Source organism: Notechis scutatus, chromosome 5 (assembly GCF_049901735.1).
Source record: "Notechis scutatus isolate UNSWTSFEM ecotype Mainland chromosome 5, rNotScu1.2, whole genome shotgun sequence".
Taxonomy (NCBI): Eukaryota; Metazoa; Chordata; class Lepidosauria; order Squamata; family Elapidae; genus Notechis; species Notechis scutatus.
Window position 1 is genome coordinate 67454987 of NC_142013.1, and position 14787 is coordinate 67469773.

Sequence of the window (14787 nt, forward strand, 5' to 3'; positions counted from 1 at the left end):
CAATGCACTTTAAGTCTAGTAAGAGGAGAGCAAGAATGCCTGTTTTCCTCTCGTCCTCACATAAACTGGGGAACGCTGTGGCGAGCCACGTGATGGAAGGAGGAGCGTTCCTCAGAAATTAAGCTCAGCCTACAACAGCAGAGACTGAAGCTCCACCCACTCTCTGGACGATCCTCACAGCTCGAAGAGAAATGGCGTGTCAGGTAAGAACCAACGCCCATTTTGTGTATCTTGGGGAGTCTGTAGAATCTCATTGGGGCAGCAGTTGTTCTTCTCATTTTTCACCCTTCTCCATTATGTAGTTGTTTTGTTTGAGTTGGCTGAGATAAGTATTCAGTTGGGTGACCAATATGTCTTTGCTGGTGTGTATGCTGAGGAATCACAGAATAGGGCAAATGCCTTTATTTCATAATCTGTGCAATTCATCACGACTGTTGAGCTTCTTTTGTCTGCCAGTAAAATAATGATATCCTGATCTTGTTTCAGGTCTTTCAAGGTGCGTCGCTCCGTTGGGTTGAATGTATTGTTTGGTTTGTGTGTGACCGGCATTGCTGATGCTTTTTGTCTGATAGCATGTTTATCTGGCTCTTCTATCTTTACACTGTTGAATATAGATTCCAAACGTGCTATGAATTCTCTTGGTGTGGCTTCTCGTATGTTGAATCCCTTATCATGTTCAAGTATATGTAGTTCCTGCTGGCTTAATTGTTTGTCAATAAATTATAGACCAGGTTTGCACAGGTTTCAGAACATGGTTTTAACTTTTGAATGTTATCCTCCAACTCATTCCTTTTTCTTGCTGGTTTTTCTTTTATGAGGGTACTAATAACATTCTCTAGGTGGATGACTAATTCTTCGAGTTGTGATAGGCAATGCCCCTTGTGTATATTGATAGCTGCTTTGTACTTGCCCAATAGTAGATGGCTGTTGTTGATTAAGATCTCTAGCATAAAGTTTGTTGAATGCTTTGCTGTATGTCTGCCAATTGACTGGTGGTCAGTATCGTAGGATGCGTGGAATGACCCCTTCTCAAGTGCATAGGTGTAGGAAGCATAGCTGTTCATAGTTGCTGTGGATTCATGTGCTGTGGATTCCCAAAGCCGAATTGTTTGAAGGCTAGCCACCCATATCTCTCATAAATGAAGGCAAATATACATTTCCCAGGATAATATTGCAAGATCCAATCTGGGTCAGTCACCGGGACCAGAGGTTTTGTCTTCTGGGGTTTTGGACTCGTGCTGGAGCCTATCTTCGGGGAACTTCTCCTAGCAGAGTGTGTGCAGTATTTATAGTGTGTGTTGTGGCTTTTTAGATGTTGATTGGGGTGTGCTTTTAAGTCGTTACTCATCATTTGCTTGTGCTGAGCAGTACTTAATAGGCTGGTGGTAAATCAGCACTCCTGTTGACTGTCGAGGGGCCTGTTTCTCAGGCTTCAATCACTTGCCTGATTGATGTAGGAAGTGAATTTAGTATGCCATCTAGTGACCATTTGGAGAGTATATAAATTATATCTAAGAAGTTTTCTGTTTTAGATTGATGATGAAATATAGAAATAAGGTGGCAAGGATTTTATTTCCTGTACTCTATTTGATCAAAATATGGATATTTCATACAATCTCAAAATAGGGAATACTGATACTAGAACTACAATTTCAGGTTGATTTTCTAGAAAAGATACAGTAACAATAACAGGAGTCTAATATGACAAATTAATATTGGCTTTTGTTTATTTTTTAATCCATTCGATGCATTTTGCTCTTTGGAAAACTAACTTTGCATCAAAATCTGAAAGATTAATTTCGAATAGCTAATTTTAAGAACCAAATGAAAATAATTTTAATGTTATTAAGTTAGAAAACACTTCTTCTTCTCTAAGACCATGTCCTTAGTTAAGGTATCTAACTAGAGTCAGCAGATCATTATTCTGAAATATCAGTAATAGGAACTGGCTTTCTTTCTATAACAATGGCTAGATGTGATGTAAGTCATTACTGAAGGAATAGCCTTAAATACCATTGATTTTTTTAAAAAAATTAAAGGATTCTTCTCAGGAAACAATTAAAGATTATACAGGTAGTCCTCACAATCATTTGAAGTTATATCACGGAAAACAGTAACTTATGACCAGCTTTCATATTATCCAACTGGCACGTATTTATGATAGTTGCACTATCTTGGGGTCATGTGATCACCATTTGTAAGCCTTCTTCCAACAAGCAAAGTCAATGAGGGAATCCAAATTCATTTAATGACCATATGATTCACTTCAGTGATTCGCTTAATAACTGTGGCAAAAAAGATCATAAAATGGGGCACTGCACTTAACTGTCTTAGCAATGTAAATTTTGTGCACAATTGTGGTTGTAAGGTCGAGGACTACCCATAGTCTATGCATTTTTAACTGGGATTTAGCTCTCCCAATTACAGAATGTATTACATGTACCGTGAAACACCCAGTCAGTGTTATGATCTGGGGTTGTATGACATCAAAAGGTGTGGGCAGAATTTGTGTGATTAAGGGGAATATAAATGGCCAAAAATACATGAATGAAATACTTGAGCCCAAACTGAAGCCTTCCGTACACGATCTTTTCCAAGATAATGAAGCATTTATTTTCAACAGGATTTAGCTCCATGTCATGTTGCTGCTGTGTGCAAAAAGTGGTTTCATATTCCACTGCTGGAATGGCCTGGTAATAGCCCAGACCTTAACCCAATTGAAAATCTATGGAGCCAACTAAAGAAACTTGTTAGTCAGAAGTGACCCAGCAATAAAACCCAGTTAATACAGTAGAAGCAATCATTCAATCTTGCTTTCACATTATAACATTATAACTAAAAGACTTGATTCACTTCATGGGAAGACATTGTAAGGCCTAATTCATGCTAAAGGTTACCCAACTAAGTATTAACTGACATGATAATTTTTGTATATCTCATTTTTTCTATATGTTTCACTTTTCTTCTTTATGACTGCTATTCTAATAGCAAATCTTTCATAAAAGTTATTGGATTACTTTCTTGATTAAATTATCTTTCCATTGATATATAATTTTATGGTACTACTTAAAAAAAAGTGGTGTTATTAGCTATCAAACATCAAAAATATACTTTTCCCAAAAAGTTTCCACAATTTTGGCCACTACTGTATGCGTGTATCATCTGAATTTGACATGAATTGATATTGTAGATCAGTTGTTAAGTGAATCACTGCAATTGTTAAATTAGTAATACATTAAGTGAATCTGGTTTCCCCATTGACTTTGCTTATCAAAAGGTCGCAAAAGTTGAACTTATGAACCTGGAATACTGCAACTGTCATAAAATATGAATCACCTGAAGAAAAAGAAATACTCAATTGAGTATTTTTGCAGAACTTCTTGTTCAGTAGGTTTTTCCCACAAATCAAATCACAGCATCCACAAACAGTTGTCTTCTGACTGCATATAAGTCTGTTCCACAATCTCCTTTAACTTTCCTAAGAAGATCTGCTCCTAATATTCTGCTGTAAAAGAAATCAGAGATCTTTTTCTTTGCTTGTTTATTTTGTTGCATTTGTCTCTCTACTCTTATTCCTCTTATTAGTACCTGTTACATATTATCTTTCTGTTTTAAAATTTAAAAAAGTTATTAAAATTAAGATGTACTATTATAAAATACATAACCAGTATGCTTCTGCTGATTATGCTATGCAGTATTTATGTCTCACTTCTGATTGTTATATTGCAAATATCAATAATATGTTTTAACAGATGATCAAAGCGCAAGATGCAACTGAAAACAATCTGGGACTTAGAACAGAATGAAGAACTAGCTGTGACTACCTAACATAAAAATGTGGAGACTGAAAAGCTTGATCAAGATAGAAAAAGGAGAAAGTTATAAAAACCTAATTTATAAATTGTAAATTATGGGCTAAGTACCCTACACAGTCTGATCTCTAAGTCAAACCTTATGAAACTAAAGCTTCCATTTCTAGAAGCAACAATTCCATCAATAGAAAAAGATTGACCACAATGACTGTACTGTGCACTGATTCAAAGGAAAATGCCAGTGGTGCTACTATTGGCAGTAAACCAGACTAAATGGAAAAATGTATCAATACTTAAGAAAAATAGATGAGGCCAAGAGATCAACACTATCTGGAATTAGTCTCAAAATGGTTGTGCATGGATCTTCTTGAAATGATAATTATTTTTACTATAATCAATACAATTCATTATAAAATTATATTTCTTGTAATATTATTTATTAAAATTAGCATTGCTTCTAAATTGTCCATTTGCATTATAGAAATGGTGTTGTATTGGTACATTTTGACGCATTGTGATAATTGGCAAAACTAAATAGCTGAACTTTGATTAAATATGCTCTTTTTTCACTTCTCTGCATCCTTTTCATCTTTATAAAATTTGTATAATTGTTATAGTCAAACATTTATGTGCCTGCTCTATTATTAATTATAACATTCTTGAATAGAGCAAATGTTTTTAAAAGAAAATCAGAATTTATCTCTAACATCATTATTATAAATCCAATCAAGTACAGTAAAATATTGCTATGATTAAATATCTCTAAATTCTCAGAAAGCAGGCATAGTAATACTCAATTTTTTGTTGAAGACTTATTCTGGCTTAAAACACTAGAGCAGTAATAAAATTCACCCTTCCTGCTATCAGTTCTTAAAAAAATTTCTTGCTCCCTCACATTTTTTCTTTTGGTACAATTTCATAAGATAGCTTACTGGCATTGGTCTTCTGCATTGCTGAGAATTGTATTAAATGGCTATAAGCCTGCAATAGGAAGAAACAAAGAAAATGGTTAAAACTAGTAAATTGCATTGTTTTGGGGAAAACAATGTCTTGAAATTTCTTCTCATTAGTGAAGAAATAAGGGTGCAAAGCTTTTTGCTAGGTAAAAATTGTTGATTTAAATCAGCCATGAATCCTATTTTGGAAAGTATTTTATTTGAATATTTTATTTGGATGCTATCAATTTCCCTCCTAATCTGAAGAACTGAATTCACACAAAGGCAGAACTGAGACCCCAATGTCCCCTACAAGGAGAGCAAAAGTGATACAAAACAATTGACCACAGTCTTCTCAATTATAATGTGTGAAATTTAGATTTCTGTCTCTTTTTTAGAGTAATGTATTTTCTCCTTAATGGTGAATTTTCTTTGCTGCTTTCACTGGAATCAAGAAGAACCCATGCAAAGGTATACTTGGAATTCTGTTTCTCAATTGTACAGGTAGAAAAATCCAAACTGTGGGTAGTCTGCTTCCTTGCTTAAAGATTGAGTCAATCAAAGCTTAGTCCCGCTTCTTACTGAGCATGCCCAGTTTTTGACTCAGTCTTCATGCAAGGAAGACGCACGGAGAGAGTACTCAGGACTCACACTTTGGATTCTATAAACAACTCGAAGAAGGCAAGGAAGGCAAATCGGAACTGTGAGTAGAGCGAGCCGGGCTGAAGCTCGAGCGAGCAGGGAGGCCACGGTACATAGGCTCAGCTAAGAAGAGAACCGCCGCATCTCCAAAAGAAGGGGCAGGATAGCACTCAGCCATCCTGAATCAAACAAGCAGGTGGATAGCGTTCGGCCATCCTGAAGTTCAAGCAGAAGAGGGGCCCCAGAAGGATAGACAGGCAAGTGCTCAGCTATCCTGAAGCCGCGAGCTGAAAAACAAGCGGAAAAGTGCTGAACAGTTGACAGGCGCTTAGGAGGAAACTGCGGCGACCCTGAATGAGCTAGCCCCCCAAAGACATAGATGTTTCCCAAAGAGAAGGGGTCCCAAGTAGTTAAGAGAGTCAATACTCAGTTGCGGCTGAGCAAACTCTAATAGGAGATCCTAGGAAAAGTCTACCCAGTGGCGGGGGCAGAGTCAATACTCAGTTGTGGCTGAGCATACTCTTGAGCGGTCAGGAACCAGCAGACTGTGGCAGCTGAGCTCCAGCGCGGGCGAAGCTGCCTGTCCCAAAGAACAAAGGGGACAACATGGCGGATTTCTCTGAGATGGAGGCAGGCTTGGAGGAGCAGGGATCACCTGGCCCAAGCTCTGCTAGAGAACAGGGCTCTAAAGAACCTAAAGCGGCCATTAGAACAGCAATGGTGGAAGAGAAAGAAAAACCCTTTCACAAGGTTTCTAAACCCGATGAAAGGGAGACTTTAAAGAGGCAAGGAGCCATTGAAAAGAGTTTTGCAAGGGCAGAAAGGGAGGTGGAGAGGAATGGAAATTCCCATGCTACAGGAAGCAGACCAATAGAAACAAAGCATCAAGATAATTGTGCCCAAGCTGCAACACCAGAGGGAGCTGGTGAGCAGTATAGCCAGCTCTTTGTCTAAAAGAGAGTGAGTGTTTATCAGAAACACAGGGAAGCTCCCAGGACTTCAGTGATAGTTGGGAATCTTCCCCAAAGAGGTGGAGGCTAGCTCCAGAGGAAGTTTTACTCCTACAGCAGCAGGACTCAGAGAGCAGACGTTTAGGGATGAAATCAAAGCTCTGATGTTAGAGGTTCTAACAGAGGTTAGGGAGGAACAAGGTCATCACCCTAACCCGATAATTAATGAGAGAAGGCCTGACACACTGCATCCATTACTAGTCGGGAGACAGGAGGAAATAATTTCCAGAGAACCAATTCAATGTGGTCTTATACTCAAAGTGAGGCTTCAGTCTCAGGGGAAGAGGAGCAGAGGGAAACAGCATTTTCTGATGAGGAAGAATAGGTGGCAGAGGCCCCAGCATTTACCGGCCTGTTTTCCCATGAGCTGTTCAGAGCATCCAGAAGTGGGAGGTGCTTCAGTCTCTTCTGGAAAGGCTGGGCTTAAAATTCCGGGACGCTTAAAATTCTGGGATTCACCTCAGAGCCTGTATAGCTGGTTTCCCTTGTTGGGGACCAGGGATCCAGAGTTTTTCTCGCTTGGAGCACTTGGGGGTTTCCCCTTGTTGGGGACCCTTAGATACTGTTTACCATATACACAGTTATACATATAGATATAGGCATATGTCTATGTATATGGGCATGTGTGTGTGTGTATGTATATGTATGTATGTGTGTATGTATGTGTGTATATATATATATATATAATCTTACTCTCCTGGAGGAGCGTTCTACTTTCAACTGCAGGGGAAGGCATCACCCCAAAGTACAAATAATAACAATAATAATAATAATAATAATAATCATAATTTAAATTTATTTTTTTAAAAAATTAAAATTAAAGTCAGAGGCAAGACAATCAGTCATCCACAATGGAAGGTGACAGCGCTTTCCGCTCCAAGTCAAATAAGTCCCGAGATAAGCCAGTGGGCCCCAAAAAGGCCTCTAAGGTGGCAGATAAGGATGCCCATAGACGACACCTAGCTTTGGAAAGGCAATTGCAGAAACGAGCCAGGGAGGCAGACAAGATGGCTATGACACAACAATCTGATCAGAACCCAAACCCATTGATGGGGTCCTTGGACTTAGCTACCCAGCCCAGGCAGGCTGTTTCTGGACAACCTCCATAGGCACATCTCCAATGAGCACTGCCCGGCCAATCCCAGAGGCAACCTTCACCCCTATGGCCACCGGCCTAAGACAGGAGGAGGGATTACCTGAGACTATCCCCATTGAAATGAGGCAATGGACGGAGATGGCGATTCAAAGGGGCATTGCGGCTGGAGTTCAGCAAACCATCAGGACCAGACACTTCTCGGCCGCTTCAGATGCGGGATCCCTGTCCTCTCGATCTTTGTGCATATCGGACAACATCAATCTCAGGTATTCCCCAATATTCCCAACATACAAGGCCAGGGTCTTCAGGAGGAGGTGGACCTTGAGGATCAGGATGTTCCCATGGAGGGGGGGTCAATCCATCAGATGGACTTGGGGTTGTCAGAGGCTAACCCGCTAGAACGGGGAATGTCGGATGACGAAGGCCTTATTCCGGACCAACCTACTTTTTCTGGCCTTTTTCGCCCGCACCTCTTTAAATCCTTACTGTTCAAGGCAAAGATCACCGCTAAACTAGGCACATCAAACCCTCATCCATTGTCAACAGGGTCTCTGGACGAATCTGAGGATCTAATATTCTAACAACCGGCTAATGAGGCAGAAACTATTCCTGTCCCTAGTATGTTTGCTGAATTAGTACAAAATCAATGGGCATCAGCAGCATCATACCCAGCCCCAACAGGGTACAATAAACGATATTATAATTTGGCACCAGAGTTTTCAAATTTTCTCAAAACGCCGGAGGTGGATGAGCCCATTGTGGCACTGGCCTCTTCTTCAACCTTTCCCAACGAGGCCGAGGAAGCCCTGAGACCGGAAGAAAAGAGAGCAGAGTTGGCACTCTGTAGGGCACACGTTTCTGATGCCTGGGCCATAAGGGCTGCTACAGCGGCGTCCTTTTTTTACACGGTCCTCCCTCCGATGGCTCTTCCACTTGAGGGATATATTGCCGGAGTCAAATGTCAGAGCCCACCAGGACATAGCTAAAATTATTGCAGCAGCAGAATTCTCCGCCAACGCCACATTTAATGCAGTCAAATTCTCGTCTAGGGCCATAGCATCTCAAGTATCAGCACGGAGACTGCTATGACTCAGGCATTGGCAGGCGGATACCAAGCATAAATGCAAGTTGGCATCAGCCCTAATATCAGAGGATAAATTATTTGGCAGTGTCTTGGAGCCCCTCCTTATAGAGAATAGAAACAAGAAAAAAGTGCTTCCCTCTCTTTTTCAGAGATCTGAAAATAGAACGTCCCAGTCGTTTCGAAGGGGTTCCTTTCGGCCCTATTATCAAGGTCCATATGTTCCTAGTTCTCAGAGAACATCAGGCTACAGGCCCAGTTTTAGACAGGATAGGTCTGAATCTTCCGATAGAGGTCAGCGGGGAGGCCAAAACAGACAAAACCCCAGAGGCACTGGAGGCCAATTTTTTCATCGCCCCAAGTGAGTCCTTCACAGTAGTTCCCATTGGAGGGCAGCTAAAATTGTTTGCTGATCAATGGAACAGCTCCACTTCTGATGCGTGGGTCAGTGACACTATTAGGTTTGGTTTGGCACTAGAGTTTCAATCCTCCCCCCCCAAAACTTTTTCATTAGGAGCCCTAAGTCCACGGACCCCATTAAGAGGGCGTTGATGCAGGAGGCTATCAATCATCTTCTACATATTTGGGCCATTAGAGAGGTCCCATCTGAACAGCGGGGTCAAGGCTGTTACTCTCTATTGTTTGTAGTCCCAAAGAGTTCGGGGGGCTGGGGGACAATTCTGGACCTCAAATGTCAGAACAGATCATTGGTTTATCGAAATTTAAGATGACTACTCTCCAGTCCATTCTGCTCAGCATTAGAGAGAACGATGTCCTGACCTCTATAGATCTCACAGAGGCCTATCTACATATACCAGTTAGACCTGCTCACTACAAATATCTTAGATTTTGCTATTGTGATCGGCACTATGAATATATTGCCCTACCATTCGGTCTGGCTTTGGCCCCCAGGACTTTTACCAAGGTCCTTGCAGCTTTGGCTGCCTCACTCAGGATTAAATCTATTCGCTTACAATGTTATCTGGATGATATTTTAATTTTGTCATTTTCCAGACATCAAGCAAAATTGGATACCAAGATTACTCTGGAGACCCTTCAGGGTCATGGCTTTTCCATAAATTGGGATAAAAGCCATTTGATCCCCTCAACTAGGTTAGTTCATTTAGGGGCAGTGATAGATACCGTGGAGGGCAAGGTCTTTCTCTCTCAGGATAGGTTAAACAGTATCCAGTCTTTGGCCAGAGAGATTAGAGCCTTAAAGAGGGTTTCCCTGGCAGTGCTGTCTCAACTGTTAGGGAAACTGATTCCTTGTAGTTCCATTGTGCCTTGGGCTTGATTCCACTCTAGAGAGCTGCAATGGTTCCTGCTACCTTTACAACGTCCGGATAAAGGTACCACACAATGTTCTCCAATCGCTCCGCTGGTGGTCGGAAAACACGATTAACAAGGGGTGTCCTTTCAAGGAACCTTACAGGGCAACGATCACTACCGATGCCAGCCTGGTAGGATGGGGAGCTCACTTCCAATCCCACACTGCGCAGGTAATTTGGACTATTTCCGAACAATCACAAAGCATCAAACACCGGCCTGTTTTGCCAGCAGTTGTTGAAAATGCTGCTAGGTAAAGCCAAAGCAGCAAGAGGCCTGGAGACCGCCACAGCAACAGAGGAATCTGCTCCAGATTCATCAGACCCAAAAGACTGTCTCTGCGAGAACTAAGGTGGAAAACAAGATGGTGCCATCACCAGAGCTGTTCAAGGAGGGGATGGAAGAGCAGTTGGACTTACCAGTGATATTCCAGACATCAGGGGGGAATGAAAGGAAGAATTATAACATGGAACTGGCTGAATTGATAATAGATAGATGGGCCAGTAGCGGCTTCTACATCAGCAACCATCACAGAGGAAGGCGTGAAGGGAGAAGACAAGAAAGTGAAACAGACCTTTCAAAAGGCCTATCCATTTGAATGGGCAGTGAAGGCAACCTCAACTGCATTCTTCAGCAGAGCAGCCCTGATATGGCTCCAACAGATGCAGAAAAGGGTGCCACCTGGTGATCCTCAATCACAACAGGATCTGAACAAAATGATAGCAACGATGGAGCTTATAGCTGACACCATGCTTAACGGTATCAAATATGCTACCAGGGCCATAGAGCTTCGGTGGCAGTTAGGCGCCTGGTTTGGCTCCGCCATTGGCAGGCGGACTTGAAGCACAATTGGAAGCTAGCTTCTGCCCCAGTTAAGGAGAGCAAATTATTTGGGGAAGCCATTGAATCCATGCTAGTGGAGACCAAGGACAAGAGGAAGATCTTGCCTAGAAGATATGGCTAAGCAGAGTGGCGGCCTTCACCTTACACGCAGCCCTTTCTGGCCACTGGGGGAGGGTATGGGTACTCCAAGCACTCCCAGAGACAATACGCACGCAGGGCCAACAACTGGACAGAACCTGATTTAGAGACGGGGCAGTCAGTGATTTCAAGGAAAGTGACTGTTCAACGGCTCCACTGGCAAAGTGACAACCAGAGCAGCGCACCAATTGGTGGAAGACTGGGCCTATTTGCCAACTGATGGGAGCAGCAACAATGGACAAGTGGGTCCTGAACACAATAAGACAAGGCTTAGCTCTGGAATTTCTCTCCACACCTCCTAACTCCTTTAGAAGGTGCCCAATATCAAGAGACGGTCAAAAGGTGTATCATGGGGACAGCTGTTCAGCATCTGTTGGACATTCAGGCTGTCCAACTGGTACTACAAACAAGGGCAGTGATTTTATTCAATCCTGTTCTTAGTCCAGAAGGCATCGGGGGGGGGGGAGGTTTGACCAATTTTAGATCTGAAGAGACTGAATAAACACATTTTGTACAAGAGATTCAAGATGCAATCCCTATAGTCAATCCTGATGAATGTCCGGAAAGGAGATGTCATGACGTCAGTAGACCTCACAGAGGCATACCTGCACATCCCAATTGTACAAGCACATTGAAGGTTCCTACAATTTTATTATGCAGGAAGACATTACCAACACAGGGCCCTACCATTTGGGCTATCCTCAGCGCCCAGAATGTTCACCAAGGTACTGGCAGCAGTAGCGTCCCATCTCAGAACGATAACAATACACATCCAATGCTACCTAGATAACATATTGATACAGTCCTCTTCCCCCTCCCCCCCAAGGGCATGGGAGGACATAGAGATCACAGTACAAACATTGCAGGAGCACGGGTTCTCAGTGAACTTCAAAAAGAGCCATCTGGACCCATCAAGCCATCTGCAACACTTAGGGGCAGTGATAGGCACCCACTCTTGTGAAGTTTACCTGTCACAGGAGCAGCAGATCAGCATAAAAGTGATGATAGGCAAAGTGATCACAGCACCAGTGGTGAAACTGGAGCTGCTCTCACAACTGCTAGGGAAGATGGTATCGTGCATTTCCATAGTACCGTGAGCTCAGCTGCACACAAGAACCCTACAATGGTTCCTATTGCCTTACCAGAGAGCAGGCAAGAGCAATGCGAAAATCAAGGTGCGGGTCCCACCAAAAGTGAAGCAATCCCTCTAGTGGTGGATGCAATGACCTGGGGATGCAGGTTCAACAAACCCAATCAACTGACTATTACGACAGATGCCAGCCTGTTTGGTTGGGGGGACCATTGCCAGTCCCAAATCACACAAAGTCAGTGGTTCAAGACAGACCTCAGAAACAACATCAACTGGCTGGAGGTCAAGGCTACGCACCTGGCTCTAGGGGCATTCAAAGCAAGGACAGTAGGTCAGCACATTCTAATCCTAACAGACAATGTGACCACCAAGGCACATATCAACAGGCAGGGGAGCACCTACTCCCGGGTGCTCATGCAGGAGGCAGAGCGTTAGGCCGCTGGGCAGAGACACATCTCCTATCGATCAGAGCAGAGCATATCTCAGGAAAGGAGAATGTAGATGCAGACTGGCTCAGCAGGGCAACAGTTGACCATTCAGAATGGCATCTACACCCAGACCTGTTCAGGGAGTTGTCACACAGGTTCGGGAAACCAGTCCTGAACCTGTTTGCGTCCCCAACGAATACGTAACTGCTGTGATTTTATTCAAGGTTCCCAATGCTGGGGGCAGAAAGAGCCAATGCCCTCTGAGGGGCATGGCCCAAGGACCTACTTTACACATTCCCCCCCTCCCATTGATCCCGAGAGTAATCAAAAGAGTGATAGAGGACGAGGCGGAGGTTCTACTCGTAGCACCCTACTGTCCAGACGGCCATGGTACGCAGATCAGGTCGATCGATCAGTAGCCAGACTATGGAGACAGGTTCATGTAGCCATTCAGGATATCCCTGAGCCTGGGGGCAGTGCAGCGTCCAGAACCACAATGGCTCCAACTGACTGTATGGCTCTTGAAAGGGTCACACTGAGTCAGCTAGAATGTTCAACTAAAGTCATACAGGCACTACAGGCCTCTAGGAGGCCTTCGACCAACAGAATTTACGATGCCACCTGGAGAGCATTCTCTGGTTGGTGTGTTAAAGCCCAGCTTGAATCAATCACGGTGTCGGTGACACAGATACTAGACTTTCTCTAGGAGGGTCTTGATAGGGGTCTGTCCCCCAATACTTTATGTAGGCAGATGACGGCCATAACATCAGTTTTGGGTTGTGGGACCTCGGAGTCCCTCGTTCGGCATCCACTGGTGCGTACATTCATCAGAGGAACAACCAATTTAAAACTGCTAGTAATACACAGGTATCCCACCTGGAATCTGACCAAAGTGGTGAGGGCACTCATGATAGAGCCGTTCGAGTCACTGTGGTTGGCTAGCTTATGTTTGCTCACCCTGAAGGTGGTTTTCCTAGTGCCCATTACATCGGCTAGATGGATATCAGAACTAACAGCCCTATCCATAAGGGAGGATCTTTGCATATTCCACCCAAACAAAGTGAGGCTAGATCCCACCTTTATGCCGAAGGTGAATTCCACATTCCATAGAGCACAGGAGGTAGTACTGTAGGACTTTTGCCCAAAACCAGTCCATGGGTTAGAAAAGAAGTGGCATTCTTTGGATGTTAGAAAGGCGATACGTATGTACATAAAGAAAACAGGCTCTATTAGAAAAACTGAATCAATGTTTGTATCATTCAAGCCTGATTCTTCGGGACGTAAGGTTTTACCATTGACCATAGGTTGTGGATTAGGGCATGCATTGCAAAGGCTTATGAGATCCAATCATTACCACTGCTCGGTAGAGTGACAGCCCATTCAACCAGGAGTACAGCCACAACAGCGGCTTGGAACACACAGGCCTCTATCGAAAAATCTGCAGGGCAGCAACGTGATCATCACCATCGCCGTTCATCAGGCAGTATAAGCTGGATGCTTTTGCGACAGCAGAGGCAACCTTTGGAAGAAGAGTGCTGCAGAGAGTGCACACGGAGATGGGGACTCAGGATTAGACTACTACCCACCCTTAGGACAGCCAACTTGGGTATGTCCCATGCTTTGGATTCTCCAACCTGTACAACTGAGAAAGAGCACTGGTTCTTACCTGAAACACATTTTCTAGTTATACTGGAGGAGTATCCAAACCCACCCTAAAGAATGTCAGATCCTGAGTTGAGGAACGCCCAGGAAGAGCACCAAGAAAATCTCCCAAGTCAATCATGTAACCTTCATCAAAAACTGGGCATGCTCAGTAGAAGGAGATGGGATTAAGCTTTGATTGACTCAAGTCTTCAAGCAAGGAAGCAGAGACTACCCATGCTTTGGATTCTCCACCCGTACAACTAGAACAGGGGTTCCTAACCTGGGGGGTGCGAGACAATATTCCAGGGGGTGCGAGAAAAGTCCAGGTAAATAATAGGATATTGGCTATATGTTGGCATTTTTATTTATTATGCAATGGATTAACTTTGTTTTCATTTTAGAGTTAAGTATCTAAATTATTTAGATACTTTAGTTAAGTATCTAAATTATTTAGATACTAAGTTATTTTAGTGGCCATCACATACATAGCTGAAAAGATTCAATCCTACCATATATTTAACGCATTCAGTAGTTCCTAAAGTCTAAATTTCAGGGGGTGCGAGGTTTGAGTGAAATTTCTTTAGGGGTGCGGGGCGAAAAAAAGGTTGGGAACCACTAAACTAGAAGATGCATTTCAGGTAAGAACCAATGCTCTTTTCTACTGTGGTCAGATATGCCTCCAGGATGTCTATAAGCAGCAGGGCCAACAGCTGTGGAAGCAAACAGACATTCTTACTCA

General features: G+C 43.0%; 1 long non-coding RNA gene across 2 annotated transcripts in view; it reads left to right on the plus strand.

The window, feature by feature from the left end:
* LOC148130519 (uncharacterized) overlaps positions 1-5126 on the plus strand; it is a 28173-nt gene extending 23047 nt beyond the window's left edge. Inside the window, exon 3 of one of the 2 annotated variants that reach the window (XR_015749847.1) lies at positions 3753-4684. This is a non-coding gene — a long non-coding RNA (uncharacterized LOC148130519). Of the gene's footprint in view, positions 1-3752 lie in introns of both variants that reach the window. The other variant, XR_015749846.1, reaches the window with a different exon arrangement.
* The last annotated feature ends 9661 nt before the right edge of the window (positions 5127-14787 follow it).